This window comes from Oncorhynchus tshawytscha, linkage group LG01 (genome assembly GCF_018296145.1).
Source record: "Oncorhynchus tshawytscha isolate Ot180627B linkage group LG01, Otsh_v2.0, whole genome shotgun sequence".
Taxonomy (NCBI): Eukaryota; Metazoa; Chordata; class Actinopteri; order Salmoniformes; family Salmonidae; genus Oncorhynchus; species Oncorhynchus tshawytscha.
Genome location: NC_056429.1, coordinates 75,889,903 through 75,908,773, shown reverse-complemented (window position 1 = coordinate 75,908,773; position 18,871 = coordinate 75,889,903). Strand labels below are relative to the sequence as shown.

Below are 18,871 nucleotides of genomic sequence, written 5' to 3'. Positions count from 1 at the left end.
AAGACAGATGGTTACTTAAGGCAAAAATGAAAATAGGGTTGTTGGTCTGTGTCGATGGGTGGGCGTTTAACACAAACGTCTAGCAACCCAAAGGTTGCGAGTTTGAATCTCATCATGGACCATTTTAGCTAATTAGCAACTTTTCAAATACTTACTACTTTTTAGCTACTTTGCAACTACTTAGCATGTTAGCTAACCCTTCCCCTAACCCTAACCGTAACCCTTTTAGCTAAGCCTTCCCCTAACCCTAACATTCACCCTTTTAGCTAACCCTTCCCCTAACCCTAACATTAACCCTTTAACCTAACCCTAAACATAACCCTAACCCCTAACCTAACCTAGCTAATTTTAGCCAGCTAGCTAACGTTGGCCACCTAGCCACCTAACTAGAATTCATAACATATCATACATTTTGCAAATTCATAACATATTGTACGTTTCGCAAATTCATAACATTTGCACATTTCGCAAATTCGTAACATATCATACGAAATGGGTGATGGACATCCACACATTAATACATACAATACAAAACGAACATATCATATAAAATGGAACACAAACGATTTAGGTACCGAATAATATGAAATGCTCTGAGATCAGGTTGTAAGCACAGGTAAAATCCTAGAGGAAAACCTGGTTCAGTCTGCTTTCCAACAGACACTGGAAGACAAATTCACCTAGTGGTTAGAGCGTTGGACTAGTAACCGGAAGGTTGTGAGTTCAAACCCCTGAGCTGACAAGGTACAAATCTGTCGTTCTGCCCCTGAACAGGCAGTTAACCCACTGTTCCCAGGCCGTCATTGACAATAAGAATGTGTTCTTAACTGACTTGCCTGGTAAAATAAAGGTTAAAAAATAAAAAATAAAATAAAAACTTTAAACACAAGGAGTTGCTTACCAAGATGACAGTGAATGTTCCGGAGTGACCTAGCTACAGTTTTGCCTTAAATCAGCTTGGAAATATATGGCAAGACTTGAAAATGGTTGCCTTGCAATGATCATCAACAAACATGACAGAGCTTGAAGGATTTAAAAAATAATAATGGGCCAATATTGTACAATCCAGGTGTGCAAAGCTCTTAGAGATTTACCCAGAAAGACTCACAGCTGTAATCACTGCCAAAGGTGATTATAACATGTATTGACTCAGGGATTTGAATACTTATCTAATCAAGATACAGATACATTGTTTCATTTTTTTTTTTTTTTTTTAAATTGGCAAATTCTTCCATTTTGACATTAGAGAGTATTTTGTGTAGATTTCTGACAAAAAAGACAATTAAATCCAGCTTAATCCCACTTTGTAACATACAATACTTTTGAAGGTAGATGTAGGTACAGTGTCATTATAATGTATACCTGCATTTACTACTCCATTTTAGATAAATGCATTAAATTGTAAAGAATTCCCACAGCAATGTGTTATTGCCAAAGCAAGTTTTCAATTCTACTCTATAGTACAATGTTATTATCTGGGGCTTGGACGAATAAGAATTGCCTCTACAGGGTACCATTTCAAAAGGCTGGAGCTGAATCTCTGACAGCTGGAGTAAACTACTTAAGTTCAATGTCCCTAACTGGGCATTTAATGTTTCCCTTACATGAGAGCTATGCAGCTAAAAGAACAAAAATGTAGGCTCATCTTGACAAATGCCAGCTGCTAAGGGAAACTTTTAAAGGGGGGAAAGGCCCCTTAGGGGAATCCCTGCTCATTGAAAGCAATGCAGTGCAGGTGAGTGAGGATGTTTTATGTTCAAGATGCATATCAAAAGGATATTAAGATAGCTTTTTTTCTTCTTTTTTAAATAGCTTTTAATGATTCATGTTAAGAAGGAAAATGAGACATTCTTCAGATCTATTGGAAAGTGAATTTAAATCTAAATCTAATTACACATGTTTCAACAATGCTTTCATAGCAAGTATATATATATAAATGAATCAATGGATATGTCTGTTAAGAGCACAGAAGCACATTGGCAGTATGTCAAAACATTTCTGCACTGTTTTACTGGTAATTCCCTTGTGTGTAGAGGATCAATCTCCAGTTTAAATACAAGTCCTATACAGAAATCCCAATACACCTCTTACCGTAAAAGATAAGGCACAGTATTCATCTATTAGGGCTAAATTATATATATTTTTATCACCTCACACACTGAAGAGTAACTGATGATACAACTAATGCACATCTTGAATATTCAGGCATATGTATGGTCTGAAAGGACTCCTCCTTTCCAAATGCTTTAATTGATCAATGTTTCTCAACTTGGGTGCCAAAATAAAGATAATTTACTGCCAAGAAGTGTACACAAAACAAAATAAATGAATCTCACAAAACATGATGACTTTTCTTAACTAACAAGTGGTAGGCCTACACTTATGCAACCACTCAGCATAGCATGGGCTTACAGCTATAACACAATATCCTAACAGGAAAAAGATGCATCTGCATTCCTTTGTGTATCTCTTATGCACAATATATTTTAAGCATTAAACGCTTGGAGAACAAACAGATGATGAACAAATTTAGATATCAAAAATAAAAACTCAATGGCAAATGCCAACAGTTATCCTGTTAAATACCCATCTTATCTGGAAAATGTTGCTTATGAGAAATTGAGAGTATATCTTTTTATCTTCAGAAAGAAACAGATGTGGAAAAATACACTTTATAGGGAGCAGGTTTTTCACATGGCATGAAAGGGTTTTGAGCTCTCAGTATACTGAAAACAAAATGGAAGAAAGAAAACAGGATCCAGATTAAATCAATTTTCATCCCTCCACCCGTCTTCAATTCTAAACCTCGGATTTGATTGAATTGCTTAAAAACACTGGTTGCAACAGAAGAGCCTTGTTCATTCTTCAACTGTGAATGCTAGAATAAGTTTCAACAATGTCCATTATTTATGGGCAGCAGGAAAGCTTTATAAATGTACTGTTCAACCATGGAAAGTTAGCACTAAATTAGCTTCCCAGTGATTATCTGGTTGCAAAGGTATGTGTCAGCTAAATCTGGTCAGAATGGATGGATTGAGATGTGTATGTAGTCGGCATCAGATATGCTGAATAGATACAATGTGATTAAAATAAATAGATCTGTGATACATTTGTCAGAACACTTGAGAATGCATTAAAAAAACAGAATGGTTCTTAACTATTTCACATTCTACCCAACTCAACTGTGTGTAAAAGAGAGAAAAAAATGACCTCAGGGAAATATTATTTTTTGCAAACGTAAAAGCCTTTATAAAAACAGCGGGTTACCTTATACAGTTCCTTCAGGAAGGTCGACTGGCCGGGGCCAACTTTCCACAGCTTCCCTCAGAGACAGCATGTGTGTTAAAGATTACTTTGCAGTAGTCACATTGCCTAGCACCCCTTGGTTTTTGGTTACAAAAGTCACTGACCTGTGCATTGGGGCCACTGTCCCCAAATGACCATCAAGCGCAGGGCTAAGAGGGTCACGTAGGACATTCAACTTTACAAAGTAATTTCTCAACAGATTTGGATGCTCATTCCACTAAGCCGTAGTTGGCTTCGAGGCCCCTCGACCGCTTGACATGGCCTCTATGACAGCTCTATGTACAAAGCAGCAAAATGTTGATTGTTAAAGTATTGTTCAGCAGGTGGGAATGCAGATTAGCTTACCGTGCGTTGCATCATTAAAGCTTGGAATCAGAATTACGACGAAATTTTTTTGCTTAAACATTATGGATTGGCTGTAAGAGTTCTACATCATGGTCGATTTGATTCCTGAGAAGACTGCTGGCTGGCTATTAAGTAGAACACTACTGTAGGTAACAACAGGTTTGACATTGATGTAACTGGGCAGATGTTTTAATGCAGTTTAGGCTGTATTGTGCAGATTGGTTAATTGTACAGTAGAGGGTCCACTTGGGTTATAAATGATGATCTCTCAAACTGTCCCATCTCTGTGATGGAAAAAATTATATTTCATAGCATTCTTGACAAGAAGCTGAACAAATATGAATAGAGTTAAATGACAGCTGTTGATATCTCTATTTACTTTCTAAGTGTCTTGAATCTCTTTTTCCAAAGCAAACATATCTTCCTCGGGTGTTGTGAGAGGATGAAAAGACAGTGGAGAGCATAACTCATCTCTTCTGGTGAGGTTTAATGCATTTTACTGACCTTCAGAACTTCACAAGAAAATGATCTGATTGATGAGGACCCCAATGCACAACATATTTTGTATCCAATGCAACAGTATTATTCCTTGTGCCTAGAACAACAGACAGAAGCTAGAACTCCTGCTATCATTCCCTTGCATGGTAAATTCATTTTACTCCACCTATCTGTCTTACACAACTCGACACATTTTGATGAAATATGTGTCTTGGCTACCGCAACAGTGATGAAGATTGACTAAGGAAATTATATTTTCTTATTTTATCCAAAGACTGAAACAACAAATTCTGTTTCAATACACATCATTTTGGGATACTGTTGATCATCAGGTTTCTGTTGTCAAGGAAGTTACTTCTGGATATTTTAATTTGTTGTATTTTTTAAAATTGTACTTTTATTTAACTAGGCAAGTCAGTTAAGAACAAATTCTTATTTAAAATGACATCCTACCGTCATTGCAATCGTGTTTTTTTTTTTTTTCTCTTGGGTCCTAAAGCCAGGTGTGTTTGACTTCTGATGGACTCTGGAAGGAGATCCGACTTCCGCTTTTGAGTCTTGATGATACATCAGTTTGATTGATACAGGGTTTCGATGTCTGACCTCGTTTTGAACCTTTTCAGAAGAAGATGGTTAATATACTGTATAGCAGATTTAGCCCTTTTCCCCCCTTACTATCTTTTTCCTTCTAGGGAATTCTCCACTGCAAAACACATAGCTAATGGTCATGTTGTTCTGTCTTGGGGTAGTATTGGAGAACATGCATACTGTTTAAAAGCCCTCTTGACTGCAGGCTTATGACCATGGCTGATTGTGAGGTACAGTAGCAGCCTTATAGCCTTGTACAGTAAGAAGAAAGCACGCATTCTCTTCCCAAGTGCCCATGATGTGGTCAGAAGCTCTGACTGATTCATGTTGGAATACAGGAACAAGTGAGAGGATCCAGAAGCTAGCCAGTTTGACTTGAGACATGCACTGACCACGCTGCCTCTGATAACATTATAGATTGAGAGTAGCATTTTTATATTTCGAAGCATTCGATGTTCCCGTTAAAAGCCTCAATGTCGGACTTTCATTTGAATGGCAGGTTTACGAGAATGTATTTATTTAAGAAAATGATTTTATTAAACCAGTCACACTTTAAATGAAACAGCAGTCTTTAACATCTTTACAGCATTGTACATACATTTTCATGGCATGCTTCCTGTATTAGTCTCAACAATAGTTTATTTTTATTTTGATGAAAACCATAACAAAACACAGCATTCCATAACTGAAAGTAAATCGCGAAATCTCTACAAAAAAAAGTCAACATAAAATGTGACAGGAAAATATAAAATGGGGAAATATGGCATGATTTGGTAAGCAAGTCTCAAGAATAAATGACAGGAAAACTGTTGTTTAAGACTGATAGCGAGATGTTATCCACTGATCTTTAAACAGTATAGGCTGATTGATATGAAAGAAGGAAATTCACATAGGGTTGATGTAATCCTCAATTTATGTTTGTAGCGATAGAGGGGAACCTTGAATTTGTCCTAAATTTGCAACAAGACACAAGTTTACATTGCGAAAAAGCTTGCTTCTCATGAAAGGATGGCTGAAGATGAAAGTCAAAGTCACAGGGCAAACATTACCAAGGCACAGGTGCTTCATTTTATAATGATTTCAGAAGACATTTCAGGTCACATGCAGTTTTTTGCAACAACACCCCATTTTTATAGTTCAGGAAACAAATGTGCACACAAGCACACATACATCTAGACGTATTAGGAGACATTCCTTGTATTTTTTGCCTTGTCATACCCAACAACATGTAAAAAATCTGACCCAGATGTACGTGCTTTTCAAGAGACACTGATTGAGCTATAATGGAAGTTCCAGCCCACCCACAGAAGACAAATATGGAGAACCATATGTGGACCGATGACTAAAGTAAACTGCAAAACATTGTTATTAGATACAATTTCACCAGCCTTGTGGACAGAGTGCAAGCTGACACTTTGAAAATAAACTGTGAGGCAAAGAAAAATATAAAAAAATCCTGTAGTTTACCGAAGGGAAACAGAAGTGGGAATTACCCAACATAATGTACAATGGCTGTTGTTTTGTGGCAATTCATTTACATGTATTCATTAGATCACTGAGAAACCAATGTTAACCCTAAAAGTGCCAACAGGGGTACATTTTGAACCCAAATGGTCAAAAATTTCATAATTTTTTAACCTTTTTTATCCCTCAGTAATTTTGGGACTTTGTCAAGCAACTAGTTACTGACAAGAAAATACAATTTACTATGATTCCTGTGTTAATATGGAGGAATTAACAAATATGTTTTCTAGTGCGTAGCTAAGCTGAAAATGTAGACTCAATAGTAGACTTTGTGATAAAAGCACTAAATTTGGCACAGAGGTAGATGTACATAACCTGAAAATATATATATTTTTATTTATTTCACCTTTATTTAACCAGGTAGGCTAGTTGAGAACAAGTTCTCATTTACAACTGCGACCTGGCCACGATAAAGCAAAGCAGTGCAACACAAACAACGAAACAGAGATACACACGGAATAAACAGTGTGTGCAAATGAGGTAAGATAAGGAAGGTAAGGCAATAAATAGGTCATAGTGGCAAAATAATTACAATTTAGTGATAGATGTGCAGAAGATGAATGTGCAAGTAGAGATACTGGGGTGAAAAGGAGCAAAAAATAAATAACCGTATGGGGATGAGGTTGTTGGATGGGCTATTTACAGATGGGCTATGTACAGGTGCAGTGATCTGTGAGCTGCTCCGACAGCTGATGCTTAAAGTTAGAGAGGGAGATATGGGTCTCCAGCTTCAGTGATTTTTGCAATTCGTTCCAGTCATTGGCAGCAGAGAACTGGAAGGAAAGGCGGCCAAACGAGGAATTGGCTTTGGGGGTGACCAGAAATATACCTGCTGGAGTGCGTGCTACAGGTGTGTTCTGCTATGGTGACCAGTGAGCTTAGATAAGGCGGTGCTTTACCTAGCAAAGACTTATAGATGACCTGGAGCCAGTGTGTTTGGCGACGAATATGTAGCGAGGGCTAGTCAACGAGAGCGTACAGGTTGCAGTGGTGGGTAGTATATGGGGCATTGGTGACAAAACAGATGGCACTGTGATAGACTGCATCCAATTTGCTGAGTAGAGTGTTGGAGGCTATTTTGTAAATGACATCGCCGAAGTCAAGGATTGGCAGGATAGTCAGTTTTACGAGGGTATGTTTGGCAGCATGAGTGAAGGATGCTTCGTTGTGAAATAGGAAGCCAATTCTATATTTAATTTAGCATTGGAGATGCTTAAAATCCTCTTTGGGCTAGGTGTCCCACTAGCGTTCTACAACGACAACATCCTGTGAAATTGCAGAGCACGAAATTCAAAATACAAAAATAGTCAAATTAATCATTCATGAAAGTGTCATACATCATTCTTTAGCTTAGAATCTTGGTAATCAAACCGCTTTGTTCGATTTACAATAGGCTTTACGGCGAAAGCATAGCATTTGATTGTCTGAGGACAGCGCCCCGCATACACCAGCGTTAAAAAAAAAATCAAATCTGCAGAGGCGTCACAAAAATCAGAAATAGCGATAAAATAAATCACTTAACTTTGAAGATCTTCCTCTGTTTGCAATCCCAAGGGTCCTAGCTACACACAAAAATGGGCGTTCAGTTCTGTTACACTCACAGACATTATTGTAACAGTTTTAGAAACTTTAGAGTGTTTTCTATCCAATGTTACCAATTATATGCATATCCTAATTTCTGGGCCTGAGTAACAGGCAGTTTACTTTGGGCACGTCAGTCATCCAAACTTCCAAATACTGCCCCCTAGCTCAAATAGGTTTTTAATGTGAGTCTGGAAGGAGAGTTTACAGTCTAACCAGACACCTAGGTATTTGTAGTTGTCCACATTTTCTAAGTCAGAACCGCCCAGAGTAGTGATGCTGGACGTGCGGGCAGGTGCGGGCAGCGATCGGTTGAAGAGCATGCATTTAGTTTTACTTGTATTTAAGAGCAGTTGGAGGCCACGGAAGGAGAGTTGCATGGCATTGAAGCTCATCTGGAGGTTAGTTAACACAGTGTCCAAAGAATGGCCAGAAGTATACAGAATGGTGTCATCTGTGTAGAGGTGGATCAGAGTATCACCAGCAGCAAGAGTGACATCATTGATGTATACAGAGAAAAGAGTCGGCCCGAGAATTGAATCCTGTGGCACCCCCATAGAGACTGCCAGAGGTCCGGACCACAGGCCCTCCGATTTGCCACACTGAACTCTGTCTGAGAAGTAGTTGGTGAACCAGGCGAGGCAGTCATTTGAGAAACCAAGGCAGTTGAGTCTGCCGATAAGAATGCAGTGATTGACTAAGTCAAAAGCCTTGGCCAGGTCGATGAATACAGCTGCACAGTATTGTTTCTTATCGTTGGTGGTTATGATATCGTTTAGGACCTTGAGCGTGGCTGAGGTGCACCCATGACCAGCTCGGAAACCAGATTGCATAGTGGAGAAGGTACGGTGGGATTCGAAATGGTCAGTGATCTGTTTGTTAACTTGACTTTTTGGAGTTTGTGCTGCAGGATGCAAATTTCTGTTTGAAAAAGCTAGCCTTTGCTTTCCTAACTGCCTGTGTATATTTGTTCCTAACTTCCCTGAAAAGTTGCATATCACGGTGGCTATTTGATGCTAATGCCGTACGCCACAGGTTGTTTTTGTTTTGTTTTTGTTTTTTAGGGAGCGTTTGACAGTGATGAGGCTTAGCTGTTTAACCGAAGACCCATTACGGAACCAAGCAATGAGGCAGTGATCGCTGAGATCCTGGTTGAAGCCAGCAGAGGTGTATTTGAAGGGCAGGTTGGTCAGGATGATATCTATGAGGGTGCCTGTGTTTACGGATTAGGGGTTGTACCTGGTAGGTTTATTGATCATTTTTGTGAGATTGAGGACATCAAGCTTAGATTGTAGGATGGCTGGGGTGTTAAGCATGTCCCAGTTTAGGTCACCTAACAGCACGAGCTCTGAAGATAGATGGGGGGCAATCAATTCACATATGGTGTCCAGGGCACAGCTTGAGGCAGAAGGTGGTCTATAGCATGCGGCAAAGTTGAGAGACATTTTTCTGGAAAGGTGGATTTTTAAAAGTAGAAGCTCAAATGGTTTGGGCACAGACCTGGATTGTAAGACAGAGCTCTGCAGGCTATCTCTGCAGTAGATTGCAACTCCGCCCCCTTTGGCAGCTCTATCTTGTCGGAAAATGTTATAGTTAGGGATAGAAATGTCAGGGTTTTTGATGGCCTTCCTAAGCCAGGATTCAGACACAGCTAGGACATCCGGGTTGGCAGAGTGTGCTAAAGCAGTGAATTAAACTAATTTAGGGAGGAGGCTTCTAATGTTAACATGCATGAAACCAAGGCTTTAACGGTTACAGAGGTCAACAAATGAGAGGGCCTGGGGAATGGGAGTGGAGCAAGGCACTGCAGGTCCTGGTTTAACCTCTACATCACCAGAGGAGCAGAGGAGGAGTAGGATAAGGGTACGTCTAAGGGCTATAAGAACTGCTCGTCTAGTACGTTTGGAACAGAGAGTAAAAGGAGCAGGTTTCAGGTCGCTGTAGAATAGATTCAATGCATAACGTACAGACAACGGTATGGTAGGATGTGAATACAGTTGAGGTAAACCTAGGCGTTGAGTGACGATGAGAGAAGTTTTGTCTCTAGAGACATCAATTATACCAGGTGATGTCACCGCATATGTGGGAGGTGGGACAAGAGAGTTAGCTGTGGCATATTGAGCAGGGCTGGAGGCTCTACAGTGAAATAAGACAATAATCACTAACCAAAACGGCAACGGACAGGAAATATTGACATTAGGGAGTGGCATGTGTAGCCGTGTGATCATAGGGTCCAATTAGTAGCTGGAAGGGCTGGAGACATGGCGATTCAGACAGCTAGCGGGCAGGGGCTAGCAGGCTCGCAGAAGGGCCTTAGAGGGATGTCGCAATGGAAGAAGTCTGTTGTTGTAGCCCCCTCGTGCGGTTATGTCGGCACACCAGTCGTGCTGGATCAGCAGGGGTCCGTGTAGTAAAAGGGTCCAGGCCAATTGGCAAAATAGGTATAGTAGCCCAAGAAATGACTGATGGACCATTTCAGCTAACAGTACGGTATGCTCTAGACAGCTAGCGGGCCATGGCTAGCAGTCTAGCAGATGGGCATTCAGGGGACGTCACGATGAAGGAGCCCATTGAAAAACCCCCTCAGGCGGATTACGTCAGTAGTCCAGTCGTGATGGATCGACGGGGCTCTGTATCGGCAATAAAAGGGGTCCACGCCAATAGGCAAAATAGGTATTGTAGCCTAAGGAGTGGCTGATGGACCTCTTCAGCCAGCAGGGAGATGGGCCTAGCATAGGCTAGCTCCAGGCTAACTGGTGATTGCTTCGGGACAGAGACGTTAGCCAGGAGAAGCCAATCGGATAGCAGCTAGCTAGCTGCGATGGTCCAGGTGAAGAGGTTCAGAGCTTGCGGTAGGAATCCGGTGGTATGGAGAAAAATGAATCTCTGGATTAAGCTCTGAACCTGAATAAACTCTGGATTGAAACACGCTGTACAGACTGGGAGGACTTGTCCTGGCTAAAGGTTAGCTGATGACCTCAATCAGTGCCTAGCTGATTACTAGCTAGAAGCTAGTTAGCTGGCTAGTTTCTGTTGGGGGCTCCGGTTCTAAAGTATAGAAAATAGAAGATCCATACCACATTGGGTGAGGCATGTTGCAGGAGAGTATGTTAAAGTTGGGGTTAAGAAAAATATGAAAAAAGATATGTGAAGAAAAAATATATTTAAAAATATATATATAAAGATATATACACAGGACACGACAAGATGAAGACAAAAAACGCCTGACTGCTACGCCCTCTTAGATGTTGTATATAGATATGGAGCCATCCAAGATTTGCCTCTGGGGGCATGGCAGCCACTACAACACAAAAATGTAACTACTTATTTAGCTTCCACCCAATGTATTTTGACTAAGTAGAGAGTATTGTCCTTCAGATGCAATTGGAACTGAATTGATAGTCCACCGGGTTCCAAAGTTAGAGCTAAAAGTCTAATGGCACCTGCAACCATAACGCCAATATCGTCCAAATTTGTGGCCACCATGTCAGATTAGTTTAAACGTCAATTTCTCAGCTTCTGAGTGTCACAGAAATGCATAAAATGTGACTATAAATGACTATATTTAGTCAGCCACCAATTGTGCAAGTTCTCCCCCTTAAAAAGATGAGAGAGGCCTGTAAATTTCATCATAGGTACACTTCAACTATGACAGACAAAATTAGAAAAAAAAATCCGGAAAATCACATTGTAGGATTTTTTATGAATTTATTTGCAAATTATGGTGGAAAATAAGTATTTGGTCACCTACAAACAAGCAAGATTTCTGGCTCTCACAGACCTGTAACGTATTCTTTAAGAGGCTCCTCTGTCCTCCACTCGTTACCTGTATTAATGGCACCTTTTTGAACTTGTTATCAGTATAAAAGACACCTGTCCACAACCTCAAACAGTCACACTCCAAACTCCACTATGGCCAAGAACAAAGAGCTGTCAAAGGACACCAGAAACAAAATTGTAGACCTGCACCAGGCTGGGAAGACTGAATCTGCAATAGGTAAGCAGCTTGGTTTGAAGAAATCAACTGTGGGAGCAATTATTAGGAAATGGAAGATATACAAGACCACTGATAATCTCCCTCGATCTGGGGCTCCACGCAAGATCTCACCCCGTGGGGTCAAAATGATCACGAGAACGGTGAGCAAAAATCCCAGAACCACACGGGGGGACCTAGTGAATGACCTGCAGAGAGCTGGGACCAAAGTAACAAAGCCTACCATCAGTAACACTCTACGCCGCCAGGGACTCAAATCCTGCAAATCCTGTGTCCCCCTGCTTAAACCAGTACATGTCCAGGCCTGTCTGAAGTTTGCTAGAGAGCATTTGGATGATCCAGAAGAAGATTGGGAGAATGTCATATGGTCAGATGAAACCAAAATATAACTTTTTGGTAAAAACTCAACTCGTCGTGTTTGGAGGACAAAGAATGCTGAGTTGCATCCAAAGAACACCATACCTACTGTGAAGCATGGGGATGGAAACATCATGCTTTGGGGCTGTTTTTCTGCAAAGGGACCAGGACAACTGACCCGTGTAAAGGAAAGAATGATTGGGGCCATGTATCGTGAGATTTTGAGTGAAAACCTCCTTCCATCAGCAAGGGCATTGAAGATGAAACGTGGCTGGGTCTTTCAGCATGACAATGTTCCCAAACACACCGCCCGGGCAACGAAGGGGTGGCTTCATAAGAAGCATTTCAAGGTCCTGGAGTGGCCTAGCCAGTCTCCAGATCTCAACTCCATAGAAAATCTTTGGAAGGAGTTGAAAGTCCGTGTTGCCCAGCAACAGCCCCAAAACATCACTGCTCTAGAGGAGATCTGCATGGAGGAATGGGCCAAAATACCAGCAACAGTGTGTGAAAACCTTGTGAAGACTTACAGAAAACGTTTGACCTCTGTCATTGCCAACAAAGGGTATATAACAAAGTATTGAGATAAACTTTTGTTATTGACCAAATACTTATTTTCCACCATAATTTGCAAATAAATTCATTAAAAATCCTACAATGTGATTTTCTGGATTTTTTTTTCTCATTTTGTCTGTCATAGTTGAGGTGTACCTATGATGAAAATTACAGGCCTCTCTCATCTTTTTAAGTGGGAGAACTTGCACAATTGGTGGCTGACTAAATACTTTTTTGCCCCATTATATACAGCATGTACAGTACCAGTCAAAAGTTTGGACACACCTACTCATTCAAGGATCTTTATTTATTTTTACTATTTTCTAGAATAATATTGAAGACATCAAAACTATGAGATAACACACACGGAATCATGTAGTAGCCCAAAAAGTTTTTTAAAATCTAAATATATTTTATATATGAGATTCTTCAAAGTACCCACCCTTTTCCTAAAGGACAGCTTTGCACACTCTTGGCATTCTCTCAACCAGCTTCATGAGGTAGTCAACTCAAATGCATTTCAATTAACAAGTATGCCTGTCTTCTTAAAAGATCAATTGTGGAATTTCTTTCCTTCTTAATGCGTTTGAGCCAATCAGTTGTGTTGTGACAAGGTAGGGTTTGTATACAGATGATAGTCCAATTTGGTAAAAGACCAAGCAAAGAGAAATGACAGTCCATCATTACTATAAGACATGAAGGTCAGTCAATCCGGAAAATTTGTGCAGTCGCAAGTGCAGTCGCAAAAAACATCAAGCGTTTTGATGAAACTGGCTCTCATGAGGACCACCACAGGAAAGGAAGACCCAGAGTTACCTCTGCTGCAGAGAATAAATTCATTGGAGTTACCAGTAACAGACACATCTAAACATCAACTGTTCAGAGGAGACTGTGGGAATCAGGCCTTCATGGTCGAATTTCTGCAAAGAAACCGCTACCAAAAGACACCAATAAAAAGAAGAGACTTGCTTGGGCCAAGAAACCGAGCAATGGACATTAGACCGGTGGAAATCTGTCCTTTGGTCTGATGAGTCTAAATCAGAGATTGTTGGTTCTAAAGATGCAGAGTAGGTGAACAGATGATCTCTGCATGTGTGGTTCCCACTGTGAAGCATGGAGGAGGAGGTCTGATGGTGTGCGGGTGCTTTGCTAGTGACACTGTCAGTGATTTATTTAGAATTCAAGGCACACTTTACCAGCATGGCTACCACAGCATTCTGCAGCGATACGCCATCCAATCTGGTTTGTGCTTAGTGGGATTACCATTTGTTTTTTAACAGGACAATGACCCAAAATACACCTCCAGGCTGTGTAAGGGCTATTTGACCAAGAAGGAGAGTGATGGAGTGCTGCATCAGATGACCTGGCCTCTACAATCACCCAACCACAATCCAAATGAGATGGTTAGGGATGAGTTGGACTGCAGAGTGAAGGAAAAGCAGCCAACAAGTGCTCAGCATATGTTGGAAAAGCATTCCAGGTGAAGCTGGTTGAGAGAATGCCAAGAGTGTGGAAAGCTGTCATCAAGGCAAATGGTGTTTACTTTGAAGAATGTAAAATATATATTGATTTGTTTAACACTTTTTTGGTTACTAAATAATTCCATATGTGTTATTTCATAGTTTTGATGTCTTCACTATTATTCTATAATATAGACAATAGTAGGTGTGTTGAAACTTTTGAATAGTGTGACTCGTTTCAGGAAACTAGGCGTATGTTGAACGTCACTACTTCACTGGAGAGGCATTTGAACTTAAAAATGACAAAAAAACGTGTTTTGTGGCAGAAATGCCTTCTGGAACATGTGACCCTTCATATGTCTTAATAACAAATGCCATATGTAAATACAAATACGACCCAAGTTTGTTTAGCCATGGGAAAAGACTGGAACCTTCCCGCTAGCCATGATTGGATGAGATAATGGATGGGCTGAACATGCCGAGATATGAATTCAGATTGGTCTGCCATGTACCACACTTCCGTCTATAATATGAGCTGGTCAGTAAGTGTAGGTAACCCTTTCTAACGCAGCTTTTTTGAAAGATATCAAGATGGCGCCGACAGAGTGGGCCGCCTCGCTTCTAGTCCTTAAGAAACTGTGCAGTATTTTGTTTTTTGAATGTTTTATTTCTTACATTGTCAGCACAGAAAATCTTAAGTGTTATTACGTACAGAAGTGCTATTGGATATCAGAGCAACGTCAACTTACCAACATTACGACCATGAATTTCCCAAAGGGGATCCAAAAACAACGTCGCCGCAGAAGAGGTAGATGGAGTATCCTCCTGATCAGACATCGGAGGCGTGCAGGCCACACACCGCCTTCAAGTATATTACTCGCCAATGTGCAGTCTAGATAACAAGGTAGACAAAATTAGGGCAAGGCTTGCTTTCCAGAGAGACATCAGGGATTGTAACATACTCTGTTTCACAGAAACATGGCTCTCTAAGGATATATTGTCAGAGTCGGTACAGCCACCGGGATTCTTTATGCATCGCGCCGACAGAAATAAGCATCTCTCAGGGAAGAAGAAGGGCGGGATTGTATGCTTCATGATTAACAACTCATGGTGTAATCGTAACAACATACAGGAACTCAAGTCCTTTTGTTCACCTGACCTAGAATTCCTCACAATCAAATGCCAACCATATTACCTCCCAAGAGAATTCTCGTCCATTATTGTCACAGCCGTGTATATCCCCCCTTAAGCCATGACGGCCCCAAGAAACTTCACTGGACTCTATGCAAACTGGAAACCACATATCCTGAGGCTGTATTTATTGTAGTTGGGGATTTAGCTAAGCAAATTTGAGAACAAGGCTACCTAAATTCTATCAGCATACTGATTGTAGCACTCGTGCAGTCAATACACTGGATCACAGCTACTCTAACTTCCCCGAAGAAATACAAGGCCCTCCCCCGCCCTCCCTTCAGCAAATCTGACCACGACTCCATTTGGCTCCTCCCGTCCTATAGGCAGAAACTCAAACAGGATGTGCCCGTGACGAGAACTATTCATGGCTGGTCTGACCAATCGGAATCCACGCTTCAATATCGTTTTGATCACGCATACTGGGAAATTTTCCGGGCAGCCTCAGAGAATAATATCGATTTATACGCTCATTCGGTGAGTGACTTTATAAGGAAATGCATTGAAGATGTTGTACCCACTGTGACTATTAAAACCTACCCTAACCAGAATCCGTGGATAGATAGCATCCACGCAAAACTGAAAGCGCGAACCACTGCATTTAACCATGGAAAGATGACTGGGAATATGGCTGAATACAAACATTGTAGTAATTCCCTCCACAAGGCAATCAAACAAGCGAAATGTTGGTATAGGGACAAAGTGGAGTCGCAGTTCAATGGCTCAGACACGAGACGTATGTGGGAGGGTCTACAGGCAATCACGGACTACAAAAAGAAAACCAGCCACGTCACGGACACCGATGTCTTGCTTCCAGACAAACTAAACACCTTCTTTGCCCGCTTTGAGGATAATACAGTGCCACTGACGTGGCCTGCTACCAAGGACTGTGGGCTCTCCTTCTCTGTGGCCGACGTGAGTAAGACGTTCAGACGTGTTAACCCTCACAAGGCTGCCAGCACAGACGGCATCCCTGGCCGCGTCCTCAGAGCATCCGCAGACCAGCTGGCTGGTGTGTTTACGGACATATTCAATCTCTCCCTATCCCCACATGCTTCAAGATGGCCACCATAGTTCCTGTACCCAAGAAGGCAAAGGTAACTGAACTAAATGACTACCACCCCGTAGCATTCAAGAAGTGTTTTGAGAGACTAGTCAAGGATCATATCACCTCCACCTTACCTGCCACCCTAGACCCACTTAAATATGTATAGCTCCGAAACAGGTCCATAGACGATGCAATTGCCATCATACTGCACACTGCCCTATCCCATCTGGACAAGAGGACAACCTATGTAAGAATGCTGTTCATTGACTACAGCTCAGCATTCAACACCATAGTACCCTCCAAGCTCATCATTAAGCTTGAGGCCCTTGGTCTCAAGCCCGCCCTGTGCATTTGGGTCTTGGAATTCCTGACGGGCCGCCCCCCAGGTGGTGAAGGTAGGAAAACATAATTTCCACTTCGCTGATCCTCAACACTGGGGCCCCACAAGGGTGTGTGCTTAGCCCCCTCCTGTACTCCCTGTTCACCCATGACTGCGTGGCCTTGCATGCCTCCAACTCATTTATCAAATTTGCAGACGACACAACAGTAGTGGGCTTGATTACCAACGACGAAACAGCCTACAGGGAGGAGGTGAGGGCACTCGGAGGGTGGTGTCAGGAAAACAACCTCTCACTCAACGTCAACAAAACAAAGGATATGATCGTGGACTTCAGAAAACAGTAGAGGGAGCATCACCCCCTATCCACATTGATGGGACAGCAGCGGAGAAGGTGGAAAGTTTTAAGTTCCTCGGTGTAGACATCACAGACGAACTGATATGGTCCACCTACACAGACAGTGTGGTGAAGAAGGTGCAACAGCACCTCCTCGACCTCAGGAGGCAGATTAATGCAGGGTAGTAACTTTATGAGTTGGGAGTATGGTTCATTGTTTAGCTTGCTACTGTAGCTACATGTCTAAACAAAAAATGTGACTATGCAAGTAACTATTTACCTGTACTGTTTACACCTTCTGTATCTTGTGCATGTGGCAAATTAACATAGATTTTATTTGATATAGTATGTGTGTACCAGCGACAGTAATGTGAAGAACAACATGACCTGCACCAAACTCAAATTAGAATATAACGTTAGGCCAACGAGACAGTGTCCAAGTTCTAAAATTCACCCTGTAGAATGCCCTGCTTTTATTTTTTATTTTTTTATAACTTAACGTTAGCTAGCTAGCTGACAAGCTAGAAACAAACCAAAACATTGTTTTGAAAGTTGCTTTTAGTTTCCTGGTTTGCTAGATTGACATATACTAAATACATTTTTAAACAGGTGGGGTTATTGGTGTTAAAATACACCAGTTATGCTAATTTGGACCACCAAGCTGCTGATGTTATGCAGCCTGTAGTTTTTGTGTTCATACTTTTTAATAACGATAATGACAAGTTTGATTTCGGACAACAATAGAATGTTTAATGATGTCACTGCAACAACGGTCAATAGACGTAGTATAATTCAGCGTTTCGTCCTGAAATCTTTGATTGTTTAGTACATGGCATCACATGTGAATCCTTAAAGAGATGGGTGGGGCTAAAGCTTAAGAGGGTGGGAAAGATGCTAAGCGGGGTGTAGACACAGAAGAGCTCTCCAGTAGGTGTACCAAAACATTCAAGGGTCATTTTTTTCAAAAGTGGGGTTACAAGTTTATTAACTTTTAAAGCAGAATTACTTTCCATTGTTCTTCAAATGTAGGGTATGATATACCATTTTTTTTTTAGCTCTGAGTCTTTACTTTTATCCAATGAAAAAAGTTTGCTACATAAAACAGAATTCAGCCTGTCAGTCTCATATGATTATTTTGGGGAATGTAAACTATTTATTTATGTTACAAAACAATAAAAAACATTACTGTTTGACAGAAAGTGTCTTTTTGCCATAATTTCCAATTTGGGGTAAAAAAAATGACCCCTGTTGGCACTTTTAGGGGTCGAAATATGTTGCCGTTTTTAGGGTTAAGGATATTTTATTTGAATCAGAACTTCACACAGTGTTGTTTTCCCCTTTCCCACGTATTATTCTTCATAACGCCTTCTTCCACCGTCTATAGCGGGGATATTACGCAACCTCAGAAATGTGTCAGCCAGCCATATTGAGGCATTTGGTGACACTTATGTTGTTATAAAATACTGTATATCTGCTAAAATAATAAATTATGATGAGAACTGATTGCACAAACAAGAGATTACCTGTCATGTTACTACTGCACTTCACCAGGTTCTACAAGTACAATGTAATGGTGTTGTGCTGTTTCACGATTCACAATGCACAGGAAAAAGTCTACCTTCTACCTAATGGTCTTCAATTCCAACATTGAAACTGAGGGATGGTAATTGAAACATTAAATCAAATGTCCCTACCCTACTTGTGCCTTACAAGGATACAAAAACCCCTGTATAGTGTTCGTTTTCTGTGTTCT

At 40.9% G+C, this 18,871-nt stretch overlaps 1 protein-coding gene across 1 annotated transcript in view; it reads right to left on the bottom strand.

Annotated features, from left to right (window-relative positions):
- LOC112256863 (3-hydroxy-3-methylglutaryl-CoA lyase, cytoplasmic) overlaps nt 1–3,348 on the bottom strand; it is a 35,876-nt gene extending 32,528 nt beyond the window's left edge. The window contains exon 1 of the mRNA XM_024430417.1: nt 3,268–3,348. The gene's annotated coding sequence lies outside the window, so the exon portion shown is untranslated. The remainder of the gene's footprint in view (nt 1–3,267) is intronic.
- Nucleotides 3,349–18,871: the final 15,523 nt, after the last annotated feature.